The 10413-nt window shown below is 37.1% G+C and overlaps 1 pseudogene; it reads left to right on the top strand.

The window, feature by feature from the left end:
• The first annotated feature begins 553 nt into the window (after nucleotides 1–553).
• Nucleotides 554–9297, top strand: LOC122147227 (annotated as a pseudogene).
• Nucleotides 9298–10413: the final 1116 nt, after the last annotated feature.

Here is a 10413-nt window from a genome sequence, read left to right as displayed (position 1 = left end):
AGCTCTTTTTGATAAAGATATAACTTCCGGTTAGTGACGATGAGCAGGCAGTAGTGAGTGAGCAGGCAGTGCACCCGCACAATTAATCATACATTAGAAGTATTCAGTATTATAACCGACTAGATTAAGCAGCTTCCTCAGCTTAGTTTACTGACAGTTTCACATCTGTGGAAGAATGCACAGGCAAACAGATATCACGTGTTCGTGTCAAGGTCAGAAGCAACGTGGTGTTAAAAACAACCAATATATCGCATGGCAAATGCCAGCTGTTTGTGCAGGTGTTTAAAGAAGGTATGATATACTTAGTTTAATGGCACCTGGCCCAGCTGGTAAGGTCTGTGCTGGACAGGTGCAGAGAGAGGGAAATTATTTACCAGCAGGCTGGGTTGTTTTGTGGTCAGGTTATGGTCAGGTTCTGTGAAAGACACAAGATGTTGTTTCTGCAGGTGTTACAAGCCCATTGTCTTATTCTTTGATGCGTCTTCAATGTTGGCATTTTAATAAATAATACAACTCATTTAAGTTTTTGAAATGCTTTTGAATCATTTGAATATTTAAATGAATGAAATTCACATCTCTGACTGACATCATTTTGCCGGTCTGTGCAGTGGGAGAGCCCTGTGCTCAGATCTTCGAGCAGCCGAAACAGAGAGGCATGCGCTTCAGGTATAAATGTGAGGGTCGTTCAGCAGGCAGCATACCTGGAGAAAGAAGCTCAGACAATAACAGAACCTACCCAAGCATTCAGGTACCTGACACCACTAAGAGAAAGAACTGACTGTAAAATAGACTTTAAGGAAAAATGTTCCTTACTAAGTGATTCAATAAACGGCATCTCTCTTCCTATCTCTCCCTATTAGATTCTAAATGTTACCAGAAAAAGGAAAAGTACGTGTTACCCTGGTGACCAAAAGCGAACCATATAAACCCCATCCTCATGACCTGGTGGGTAAGGACTGCAAGGATGGTTATTATGAGGCAGAGTTTGGACCTGAACGAAGAGTCATCGCGTAAGTTGGTGCTTTTAATGTTAAAATGTTAAAATAATTTTAATGTCACATGAATACAGAAGTTTAAAAAGCTTTTATTGTAGATATTGTATTATCTGCATATTTTGCTCTAATCTCATTTGGTCCTGTTACCATTTTTCTTCTGATGAAATGAAACATCTCTGTGCCCCACATCAAAGCCATTCCAATGTGCTTTCCGTATTACTCCAGCCCACACACTACCACAGTTCTCTTCCGAAGGGCTGTCCATTCTTTTTTATTTGTATTTTTTTTTAAAAAGCATGTTGTGTCAGAGTAGGGAGCCGTGCGGGGATTCCCCGATATGCAAAATGAGAGCCTTAGAGCTCCAGTCTCTGCCCTCAATTTTAAACAATATGTCAATATACCTCACTCTTCCTGTTAGCTTTATTTTTTTTTTGTTTGTTATCAGTTTTCAAGATGGACAATACATAGAACTAAACAAATCTGGCTGCTCAAAATCAGACTACACAGATTGTTTCTTTGTTTTTCTCAGTTTTCAGAACCTGGGTATCCAGTGTGTGCGGAGACGAGAAGTGAGAGATGCCATAATGCAGAGGATTGCGCGGGAGAATCAACCCCTTCAATGGTGAGAACCAACCACACTTTTTTTTCTCAAGGCCCAAATGGAATCTGCATACACAGAAAAGTCCACAAATTGAATCCGAATTGGAGCGAAATGATTAAAAAAAATGTCCACAACTTGCCCCAACTAATTTGTGTTATTATATTAACAGTTTATTCATTTAGTATATGCTATTATCCAAAGTGTCTTACAAATTAGTTATATATCACAGATTTATCCTCAAATTTAGCACTGCAAATTCCATCTGGGCCTTCTAATCACCACTTATCATTATTACTGACCCCAGTTTCTTTCACTTTTACTCTCATAATCAGAAACTGTCATCTGACAATGCAGTTAGAGGAGAAAAAAAAATCACTTCTCTTTATTAGTGAAGATGTTGCACAACTGGCTGCGGTATTGAGTGCCATATGATCAGGGGGAATTTATTCAGAGAGGGAGTAATGTCAAGAGGAACTGTAAACTATACGTTTTTGTGTAACTGATAACTTTGGCTTATTCTGCTTAGAATATGCAAAAAGCCAAATACTTTCAGGAATTCCATGCAAACGATTGTGCGGGTGGAAAATTACAACAGTGTCCAACATTTTTAAAGCAGCATTTCTAGGTAATTTTGGTCTAAGTTTCAGATTGTCTTTTGCCACCACCAGCAATGTTTTTGTGCTAAATAACTCTGATTAGTCTGACTAGTTGACCTACAGAGTAACTTTTGGAAATGAGACTTTAATATCGAGGATATTCTTTATAGTTTTCTATATGAAGTGATTCAACAAGAATCATCGTGTAGTGTCCCATACCACTGTCTAGTCAAACGATATTTGAGAAATTATGAAAATGTTGCAACAGGCCTTTACATATAATGGTTAGTGAACATAGGGAATGTTAGGCTGTGAACTTGACTTTGTTTGCTTCCTCATGCTTGTTCTGTGGCTCTCTGTGGTGACGGGCTGCTCGCTTCTGCTGTGATAACCAAATAAAGATCTCTCTGTTTGGCTGCAGAACATTCACAATCCCTTGAAATTAGGTAGATTAGTCATGGTGGCAGTCATTGTGAGATTAGTTTTGATATTACTTTTGAAGTTTGGTCATGTGTTGAAGGGTTGACCTGCCAGAGATGACCTCATTTGCACTGACGTTATCCCACAATGATTGCATTGATGAAGCTTACATATACAGTGTATACTATCATTCGTTTTATTTATTGACTAGATAATCGAATGTTTGTTTGTTTTTGTGAGGAGGTATTCATTTTGTGGTTAGGGCTGTCGGAGACATGAAAGTATAGCTAAGGATTAAATGTCATACCAATAATTGTGATTAATGATGAAATTGTTTCAGTTTCTGCGTAATACTCCTACAATGAAAAAAAAAGGTTACTTTGACGTTTTCACTCCAACACTGCTAGTAAATTTTGCAAACAGAGAAACAGTTAGTAGCACATTGAATTAAACATGAAATTTAGTACGAATTAGAAAAGACTATATTGTTTTTATTACATAAATATAATTATACATGAATAAAAATATTTCTCATTTGGGTTCAACCTTCCATTTATACTTCACCCATTTGTATCTAGCCAATATAATATCATATTAGAATATTTTGCAAATAATACATTTGTTTTAGTGATTCATTTAGTGTCGGCTAAATAATTAAATGTTAATGTGATTTTGTCATTTTCATGCATCAGTGTGGTCCAAACTGTTACATCCAAAACTATTTGCCAATGCATAGATATTACATTAAGTGAATCAAGAGCACTACATGTTCGCATTAAAACCTGAGGGTTTGGAGGGTTCGGATTAAGTCAAAATGTGCATTTCATGACATTCCTTCATTTGATTACAATTCCCTTATTTGGTAGGTAATATGTGCAAGATAACTCACAATTATTCGAAATCACAACTAGTTTAATTAGTAGGCAAAAACGTGCCATGTTGCAAAAAAGAATGTAACTGTAAAAACGCGTGGTGTCAGTGGGGTTGCCCATAGTTGGATTTGCCGTGATGGGTTTGCTGAGTGGGTGTTAGGTTTCACAGATGGTAGGTTTAGGTGACGAGAGATGAGTTTCAGGCTTGGGAATGGTGGTATGCCCACAGAATGGAGAATCTTCACCTGCCTGCCCCCATTTCTCTCTACAACTCGAACTCTCTGCTTCATCTTCCACCAGCCCACGTTAACCTAATTCATCACCCACCTGCAACTCCTGTCCACTCGTCCCTCTTGCTCTCTGACTTCACTAAATGCAGAACTAGAGGCGCACATATACGCAAATAAACATGACCACACCGTGGCTCGCAGTCGCCTTTCTCACACTCCGCCTCTCGCTATCTTTCCTCACCCCACTCATCTCCTCCCACCTTATCTCTGTTCCTCTGTTCCTTCTTGTCTGTTTTACATCTGTCTGCTGTACTCCTCGCTGCTCAGCTTCTGTCTCCATCCTTCTCTCCAATTTCTGGGCTTGTGGTCTGGACAGAGGTGTCTCTTCACGTCAGGAGGCCGCCCCCTTTACTGCAGAGTCGTCAGTGATACTCTGTCACTCGAGCTCTCTTTCTAACCCACTGCGATATTTCCACCTGCTGTGACCTCAGAGTGCTCAAAGCTCATCACGGCTGTGGGCGGGATAGCCGTGGGGTGAGAAGAGACAGACTCCTGAGAGTTAGAGTGGGCGGAGATATGCACACTGAGAAATGTCTGCACGAGCACCCGTGTGGGTGGTTGTGTGCTTGTAGGCTGATGTGTCAGTGGCATTTCTGGTGATGCTGCTGGGTAGAATCTGCAAGAGCACTAAAATGCTGCTTGCTTTTCTGACTTGGACAACGTTTATGCTTTGTATTAATGCTGCCTTCAAATGCACCTTGTTCGGGCGCGTTCATTATTACATGTCATGCGTTCAAGTCCGAAATATAACATGGAAGCAGTTAAAAAAAAAAAGAATTATATTGTAAAAAAATAAACCACTTATTTATACATGGTATTACAACTAAATTTGAAATCAACCATGCACAATGGCTTAGATTGTCAAGTATTGTTTAGTCTAAAAAATACTGTAAAATTACGATATACAGTATAATGTATATATCTATAATTTTGAATTATAAATTTTTATATATATATAAACGTATATATTTTGCATAAATGACCAACATTACAGTAATTTACTGCAAAAAGTACTATATTAAAAGTACATTTATTTAAATTATCAAACAAAAGGCAATGCAAAAACAGCACAATACTTAAACAGATAAAGAAAGAAATTTATTTTAAAATAATATATTATTTATTTTTTGCATTACAGTACTTAATTTATATTTTTCAGAACTGCATGCTTTTTTATCATGAAAGAATTCTCATGTTAAAATGTGTCAGCTAGTTTTAAACAAACTGACCTGGTTTTCATTCTCGTGCCTGTTTCATTTTCTTCTCGCTCTTCCGCTTTCCTCTTCATTCACCTCATTCACATGACTCTCTCAATATCTCCTGCTCTGTTTTGACACATAAATTACATCTAGGATTAATGTGTTGATATGTTTTTTGTGCACACTGCAACATTTAACATATGTTTTGTGTCCACAGTTCCCCGGGAACAGCTTCTACAGACTGAGGAGTATGATCTGAATGTGGTGCGTCTTTGCTTCCAAGTTTTCTTGCAAGATGAGACCGGGATGTACAACACCACGCTGCCTCCCATTGTCTCAAATCCCATCTATGACAACAGTGAGTTGACACATATAAGAAGCACCTAGCATTAAATGTGAAGTGTGGCAACACTGCATGGCAAACAAATGGAATTGAAAACTCTTTGTTTGGGAACATAACAACACTGACTCAGCCAGTGACTTGTATTTAGTTCATTTAGCTCTTTGGTGAGTGGGTTGTTTTTGATGTTGATAGTCGTAAAGAATTACACTTCACTGGGGATGGTAGGGCTAATCTTGAAATAGAATACAATATTTATTATTTATATATTTTTATGGTGCCTTTTTAGTTATGCCTTTAGTTTGTTGATATAAATAAAATAAAAATGATTACAGTATTTTTTATTTTGTAATATAATGATTTTTATGAGTATAAAAGTAAGTAATATTGAGAATTTTTATTAATTTCACTCCATAACAACCAAGCTAAATTTAACATTTATTAGTAACTAAAACATTTTTGTGGAGTTTTATATAATTTTCAAGTATAGAACTTGTTAAATGATATGTTTTATCATGTTCTATAATTTAGAATCAATTTAAATTAGCAAAAATTCTGAGTCTGAAATTTAGGATTATTTAATGGTCATTAAATTATCATTATTGGTTTTCAATATCTGCTATATTTGATAGTATTAAATTTTAGATTGAGAAGAATGTGGTATAGTGATACACTTTAGAGCACAACTGTTTGGCAGCCCCTTTGACTAATTTATTGTGTGGCATTTAACATGATGCAAGTCACTGCTATCACAGAGCATGAAGCTGTCTATGCATCGCTTAGGTGACAGTTCTGTAAGTGACCACATCCCACACTACAGGAAATGAGCATGGTCCACTTTCAACACTTCCTCACGTGATGGTTGTGTACTGCGCGATGCAGAACAGCAGTTCTTGCAGAGTGTTTTTGTGTGGCTGTGTGATGCTAAATAAGTTAGCGGATAACAAAAAAAAAAAAAGGGTCAGGCCATGACTTGGTCTTACCCTTTCGTCTGCTTGTAGAGTCTGATTCTCAAGTCTTTCATGTTGTTCTCATGACAATGCAGTAAAATTTTGCTGTAAAACAAAACATGTAAATGCTCGAAACAAGCATACGTAGGTATGTTTGACCAGAAATCTTTTATATATTTGCAGCCAGTATTAATATGGCAAGCCATTCTTTGCCATCACAGAAATCAGTACAACCCAGAAAAGAGGAAGTAATAAACCACCCCGCCCTTACTCTCTAAATCGTGACAGGTTTGGCTGCTTTTTAGTCTCAGGACATAATGTTTTCAAGTGTGGCTGTTCCTGCAAATACTTTAATTAAATCAAAGAATGCGAACAATTATTTCCTACTGCTCATAGTAGTGCATGTCTGTTAAGATTTTCTAATCTTTAATCTCAATGGCCTGTGCTTGTTTCAGGGGCCCCAAATACAGCTGAATTGCGAATCTGCCGGGTGAACAAGAACAGTGGCAGTGTAAAGGGAGGTGATGAGATTTTCCTCCTCTGCGATAAAGTGCAGAAAGGTATGGGAACATTTTAATTATTTGAAAAAAATATTTAAAGTGGTATCGATTTCAGCCATTTTGCTAACTTCAAGAAAATTAAAAGCTGAAATAGAGAATTGAAATTCATGTTGGTAATTATTAAGTTATTTATCCAATCAAACAATCTCATATGTTCTTTTCTTTTATTCATCATTCATTAATTTTATTTTATGGAAAATTATCTATCCATCTTCCATTGCTAGTTTTTTTTTATGCCATTCTTTTATTTAATTACCATCACATCACCTTACTCTAGATGACATTGAGGTGAGGTTCTTCACTCAGACCTGGGAGGCCAAAGGCTCCTTCTCTCAGGCAGACGTACACAGGCAAGTGGCCATAGTGTTCAAGACACCCGCCTACTATGACACCGCCATTACAGCCCCTGTCACAGTGCGCATGCAGCTTCGACGGCCCACGGACCAGGAGGTCAGTGAGCCTATGGAGTTCCGCTATCTCCCCGATGACAAAGGTAAAAGATCCTCCTGTAGTTTTATGATACCCACATCATGGATTGTATGATTTTGGCCCATGCCTTCACTGTTCATTGTTGTTACAAATGGGTCAATGACAAATAAGAATATCCACAATAAAATATTTGTAACATTTTTGATTTTGATAGTCAATTTGGCAAACATGAGCATCATACATCATTTTATTATATATATATATATATATAATATATTTTTTTATTTTTTATTTTTTATTTTTTGCAGATCCATATCGCTGTCAAGAGAAGAAACGTAAAATTGAAAGCCAGATGAAATCCTTCTCTAGCTTCTCCCAAGGAGCCATGAGCTTCATGAACAGACCAAAAGCAGTGCCTTCACCTAGCATGATAAATCAGAGAATCAAACTCGGTAAGATGCATGGCACTTTTCATGTAACCCAAACTAAATACCAATATATCTAATTTTTCTTTATGTAAACAGTATTCCTATATAACCCAGCGTATTCTTCTTACAGAGCAACAAAATTATTATAGTCCATCCAGTCATGGGGTGATGCGCCAAAATCTAACAGGCTATTATAACAAAACCCCTCCATCCTGCTCCATGATGCCACCCCTAACAGAGCCCCTACCATCAGGAACACTCAGTCAAGCATGGACCACTCCAGTCACCAACACCACCAGAGCCAGTAATGGAGTGGGCCTACAGCAGGTGAACCCAAGTCCCAGCATGCCCACCACAGGGGAAAGTGGAAACAGCCTTCCTCTGCTGACCGCTATGGATCTGGAGATTCTTCAACCTGATGGCCCAACCAGCAGCCAGCCTCGACAGGACCAACTGAACCAGCAGGTCCAGCAATCCCAACAGCCACCTCAAAGGCAAGGCGTAGAAGGAGCCCATAATTGGTATAACTTTGGCCAACAACAGCCTCAAAGCACACAGAATGGGGCAAACAGGTACCGGTGGGTCAATGGGAACTGGCTACTTGTATCCAGGCAACATGGATGATGATTTGTTTCAAAACCTGATGGGCAATCATCAGCCAGGCCTATCACTGAAACAGGTAACTCAAGGGCCGAGCAATATGGCTGTGCTGGGGCCCAGCTCGGACTGTGGGCAGTCCTTCACCGCGCTCCTGAACTCCACCACCACCAATGGAAGTACCGCAGAGACCATGAGACAAATGGAAGCTGGTGGGCCCAATCAGAGGGCCTCGCAGATTCCGTACCCTACCAGCAGCATGGGGCAGGAGAACCATCTTGATTCTTTTGCCTGGACATACTACCCCGAATAAAGTGGAATTCCATTCCAAGTGTTCAAGATGTTCATGATTTTGTTCTTTAAATACAGGCTCTGATTCATGTTCACTTAATATATTTCCTGAAAATCAGGAGGGTTTGTTGTCCTGGAAATACTGTAAGATGCTGCAACCAATTAGGTAAAGCAGTGAGATTTTATGAAATGTTTATGTACATATCAGTCTGATGGTCATACTGGAGTAGTTTGTCCACAAACACTCAATTATGGCAGGGTAATCGTGTTCCTTAACATGGGAACTAGCAGGGAATTGTCCCTGGGTAATGGCTATGTCATTTTAAACATGCTTCTTATCCAAGGTTCTCAAACGTACTGTTTATAAAAGGGTTTTTTTATTGGTAACTCGAAAGTGATATTATGGCTTTAGAAAACTAAGACCAATGTCTCATTATATTTTTACTTTATTCAACATACACATGCTAATTGTGGAGTTTGCTTTTACATTGCATTTTCTGTGGGTGAGTTTTTGTATTTTTATCAAATTAAAGTTTATACTACTGAACATGGATTTTGTGATTTCAAGTATGTAATGTTTGCTACATTCTGAGCTGGTTTGTTGCTACATTACTGATAAGTGGAGGTGGCCCATGTTTGTTTTCATTCATTCATACTGGTAATTTGAATGCATCATCTATTTCTGTTTCAGATTCCAAAGTTCAGGTAAATAAAAGATTAAACTCTCTATTTTGGTGTACATATGTCTTTTCAAAGAACATTCAGTTATAAGAATGAAGAGGAGCCTTTGGATGTGAATATGTCTGGCTTTCATATTTCTAAACCTGTTGTCATATGCTTATAAGAATATGAAAACCAGTGAAGCAGTCACTGTGTCATTCAAGCAGTTTCAAAACTCAACAGGGCTATATATAATGCATAGAAACTCGTTGTTATGCTGAGTTACTCAATTGATTTTGAAACTTGGGAATTTTTTACTTCCTAATGAAATTTTTTGATTCACTTTTTTCCACAATTTGGAAATATACTCTTTTACTTTTTATTTCTGTTTTTATGTCATTTCAATACTGGAGTTACAAAATGATGATGATTTTTATATGTTGCATGTATACATGAGATATTGCACAAACCATCAGTTAAACAAATTGCATTTAAAATCAATCAGAAATGTGCTAAAACCATAAATTACCAACAACCTCCTGAAGTGACAGAAGTTGTAAGACACAGTTTCACAGTATTGTGATATATTATGAATATTACAAAAATTGAAAAAAAAATTCTAGTTACATATATTTTAAAATTGAATTTATTCCTGTGACAGTTTTACTGCTTAATATTTTTGTGGAAAGCAGAAGAATTTTTTCAGGATTCTATGATAAATAGGAAGTTCAAAAGAATAGCATTTATTTGAAGTAGGTTTTTTGTAGCATTACAAATGTCTTTACTGTCCCTTGATCATTTAAATGCTGAATAAAAGTATGAATTCTTTCAAAAAAAAAAAAAAACATCTTCCTGACCAAAACTTCTGAACAGTATGTATGTCCATTTTAGGTAATAATGTCAAATGAATCACCAGGTTCTCTTGGATTTTATATATTTTATATATTATATCATAAAAATAAGCACAATGTTTTGTTTTGTTTTCCTGTTATTTTCTCTTCTGATTCAGACAAGAAAACTGTTTTACTGGAGAAAGCAGTATTATGATTACATGACTCATATTTTTAGCCCGAAGCAATTTTTTAAGTTAAAAACATCTTAGAGATGGGTTTGTTTACTAAGAATACTAAAAAAACTACATTATACTATTATAAGATTTTATCAATCTCATTTCTGACGGCATCC

This window comes from Cyprinus carpio, chromosome A13 (assembly GCF_018340385.1).
Source record: "Cyprinus carpio isolate SPL01 chromosome A13, ASM1834038v1, whole genome shotgun sequence".
Classification (NCBI taxonomy): domain Eukaryota; kingdom Metazoa; phylum Chordata; class Actinopteri; order Cypriniformes; family Cyprinidae; genus Cyprinus; species Cyprinus carpio.
Note: the sequence above shows the minus strand (reverse complement) of the source record. Positions and strands in the feature narration are given on the sequence as shown.